This window comes from Mandrillus leucophaeus, unplaced genomic scaffold (assembly GCF_000951045.1).
Source record: "Mandrillus leucophaeus isolate KB7577 unplaced genomic scaffold, Mleu.le_1.0 Scaffold3, whole genome shotgun sequence".
NCBI classification, from domain to species: Eukaryota; Metazoa; Chordata; class Mammalia; order Primates; family Cercopithecidae; genus Mandrillus; species Mandrillus leucophaeus.
Window position 1 is genome coordinate 6,725,447 of NW_012103142.1, and position 4,157 is coordinate 6,729,603.

Here is a 4,157-nt window from a genome sequence, read left to right on the forward strand (position 1 = left end):
GCATGCTACCATGCCTGGCTAATTTTTGTATTTTTAGTAGAGATGGGGTTTCACCATGTTGGTAAAGCTGGTCTTGAACTCCTGACCTTGTGATTCATGCGCCTCTGCATCCCAAAGTGCTGGGATTACAGGCACGAGCCACCTCGCCTGGCCTAATTTTTATTTTTTTTTTGTAGAGACAGGGTCTCACTATGTTGCCCAGTATCGTGGAGTTTTTTTAAAATTGTTTTTAGAGGTTCAATAAAATGCTTGTCAAGTGTCTGTTTAGGATAAAGTCCTAAATTTGTACTATGGCTTCCAAATCCAACCCCCGCCATCTTTGTGGCCACATCTCCAGCCCTCCCCTCAGTACCCTCCCCCAGCCTCTGCTTCCGCCCCACAGCTCTTCATGCCAGGGCCACATTATGACCTTTGTGGACCTCAGGCACTTTTGCCTTCACAGGTCCCTTTCTCTGTAAATTATAGTTTACAATTTGTAAACTATAATTATAGTTTATAAGTGTGTTACTGTAAAGATGAGTACATAATTATTATATATTAAAGCATTTTCTTTTATTTAAGAGTTCATTCTTTTCCTTGTGAAATTCAAAATGGGCTCCTTTTGATATGGTAGGCCCGGGCATATACCTGCTGTCTCCCCAGATACTCTCCCATCTACCCCTTTCAGCTTAGTAAGCTCCACTCCCCAATGCAGAAGCCTTCCCTGACTTCCCCAAGTGCTCTGACCCCAGTGTATGCCCTCCTGACCCCTCCTGCTTTGTGCTTCATGAGAAATATCACAGGTAGGAATCACATATTAATGTGGGTGATTATTTGCTTGACATGTGTGTTCTCCACTGAGTTGTCCATCTCTGCACCCCTAGCATCTAGCCCAGGCCTGGCATAATTTGCTGACTGTAGTTAGCAACAAGGTGTTGTATGCTAGAAAATTGCGAAGAGAGTAGATTGAAGTGTTCTCACCACAAATAAATGATAAGCATATGAAGTAATGCCTATGTTAATTAGCTTGACTTAGCCATTCCACTACGTATACATTTTACAAAGCATCATGTTGTATGCCATAAATATGTACAATTATATTTCTCAGTTACAAATAAAAAAATGCAAGCCAGGTGCGGTCACTCACGCCTGTAATCCTAGCACTTTGGGAGGGCACGGCAGGTGGATCCACCTGAGGTCAGGAGCTCGAGATCAGCCTGCCCAACATGGTGAAACCCCATCTCTACTAAAAATACAAAAATTAGCCAGGCGTGGTGGCAGGCACCTGTAATCCCAGCTACTTGGGAGGCTGAGGCAGGAGAATTGCTTGAACCTGGGAGGTGGAGGTTGCAGTGAGCTGAGATTGTGCCACTGCACTCCAGCCTGGACGACAGAGCTCGACTCCATTTCAAAAAATGAAAAATAAATAAAAACCAAACACTGCAGAGAAGCATTCTTTCTAGACAGATACTAAAAGAAAGACCCTGCTGACTATAAGTTATTTGAAGCATGGCCTATGTCTAGCTTGCTCTCGGTAGTGTCCCTAGTGATGGGCACACTCTAGGTGCCCAATAAATATGTCAACATATAGCGTTGACACAGTGTTGACTGACCGAATGGTGATCCTGGGGGCCTGGAGATGGAGGCTGGGGACAGCAGAGACAGCTGGAAGGAGACTGCCGCCTTGCCCCGGTGACAGACAGAGGCAGGCACTTCATAGTCAGCACAAGGTGAGGAGTTAGGGTCCTTTTAGGGGTCGGATTACCAGCCTCAGAGAGAAAGAATTCCTCTTATCTGGACAACCAGGCAGATTGCAAAGTAGGGAATAAGGGAAGGAGAGGACAGCGGGCAGCAAAGATAATGAGCTCACCTACGGCTTTTTAAGTGTATGGTGTTCTTAGCACACCTGGGTGAAGAAGCCCAGAGGGCAGTGTGGACGAAGGGTCAGGAATTCAGGAATCTGAAAGGGCGGATTTGGGTGTCGCAGCACCCAGATGGTGGTTGTCCTCTCCCAAGTGGGTCAAATTGCCTTGCTTTTGCTCTGAGGCTGGAAAACCAACATGATAGCAGCTATGGCTGTCTTCAGAGCTCTTGGAGAGAAAGAGGAAACCTCGCTGAGACAAGGATGCGATCTGATCCCAGAGGTGAGACAGAAACTGGAGAGAACCGGACTAATCCTCTCAACCGGGGACTGGAACTATAACAGCCGTCAGTTACATCTACTGAGTCATAGTCCAAGCTGAAGTTTAAGAAAACAAGCACACAGGAACACATAGAGAGGCAGACTGAGCCAGAATCAGACTGTTCTGTTTAGTTAGAAGTACTGGTTTGGACCTACTGGATCCACTTTTAGCCCATGCCTAGACTGGAACCACTTCTCATTCCGGGTGCGTCCTTGCTCTGAAATGGGCCTATGAGTCACTGGGAAAGAGGATTCGATTAACAAAGATTCAGTCAGACTACAGCTGTGGCCAAAAAGCTGGGTGCGCCTGCCAGGGCCTTCCCCTTAGGCAGCCGGGTGGCCATGCACCCAGTTCATTCCTGCTGCCTGCCACTGTGTCCCCAAGCTCGCCGTCAGGGGCATGACTTTGGGTGGAGGCATGGCAGCCTCCAAGGTTCTCATTTCAAAATACAAATGTCCCCTTCATAGCAGCACATTCCAGTGGCTAAGAACTTGTTGCAACTTTGTTTTTCTTTCTTTTAAAATTTATTTTAATTTATTTTAATGTCTCAGTCTGCTGCCCAGGCTGGAGTACAGTAACACGATCATAGCTCACTGCAGCCTCAAACTCCTGGGCCCTAGCGATTCTGCGCCTCAGCTTCCCTAATAGCCGGGAATACAAATGTGAGCCACCATGCCTTGCTTCAATATTTAATATTATATTCAATATTTAATATTACATTTACGATATCGTACAACCATCACCACTATTTCCAAAACAGCCTCCTGCATAGCTCGGACCACAGGCATGGGCCACCACACCTGGCTGCAAATTTGTTCTTTATTCCCTTTTTTTCTTGTGGGTTAACTAGAATCAGGATCCCGAGAGAAAGGGGTTTTAACGAGGGAAGGGAAGGACAAATGGAGTTGTGTAATTTGGTCTGATACAGGGTGTGGGGTACATCTCCAAGGCTGTAGGTATAGGGTAGAGTGGGGAGGGGTACAGCATGGGAGGGGTCTACATAAAATGAACTGTCCTATCCCAGCTGCGTGGAGAACAGACACTGAAAGGAGTCCAAGAGAGGCTAATTCTTCGAGAAGCTCACATCTGGCTGGACGCAGTGGCTCACGCCTATAATCCCAGCACTTTGGGAGGCCGAGGTGGGCGGATCACCTGAGGTCAGAAGTTCAAGACCAGCCTGGCCAACATGGTGAAACCCCCTCTCTACTAAAAATACAAAAATTAGCCAGGTGTGGTGGTGCACACCTGTAATCCCAGCTACTCAGGAGACTGAGGCAGGAGAATCACTTGAACCCGGAAGCGGAGGTTGCAGTGAGCCCAGGTCACACTAATGCACTCCAGCCTGAGTGACAGAGCAAGGCTTCACCTCAAAATAAATAAATAAATAAATAAATAAAAAGGAAAATAAATGAGCAGTGCACATCCCCTCACATCCTGTGTGCCTCCAGGGATTGTTCTCAGGGTCCATATACATTCCATGGTTGTTCCCCAACTGTATAGAAGATTTCTTCTAGGCAGGGCCTTTCTTTTTCTTTTTTTTTTTGAGACAGAGTCTCACTCTGTTGCCCAGGCTGGAGTGCAGTGGCACAATCTCAGCTCACTCCAACCTCCGCCTCCCAGATTCAAGCAATTCTTCTGCCTCAGCCTTCTAAGTAGGTGGGATTACAGGTGTGTGCCACCACGCCTGGCTTATTTTTGTGTTTTTGGTAGAGACAGGGTTTCACCTTATTGGCCAGGATGGTCTCGAACGCCTGACCTCAAATGATCTGCCCGCCTCGGCCTCCCAAAGTGCTGGGAGGATTACAGGTGTGAGCCACCGTGCCCAGCCAGGGCCTTTCTTCTGTATCCTTCAGGCAACACACTGGTCACATACTCTGTGCTGAAATAAGACACGCTGATTGGTGGCTGAGGGAGAAAAGCCCAGCTAGAAGTTAAGCATTCAACAGGCATACCAGTCACCTTCAACAGGCTTTGGTAACAACCACAGCATCTGCA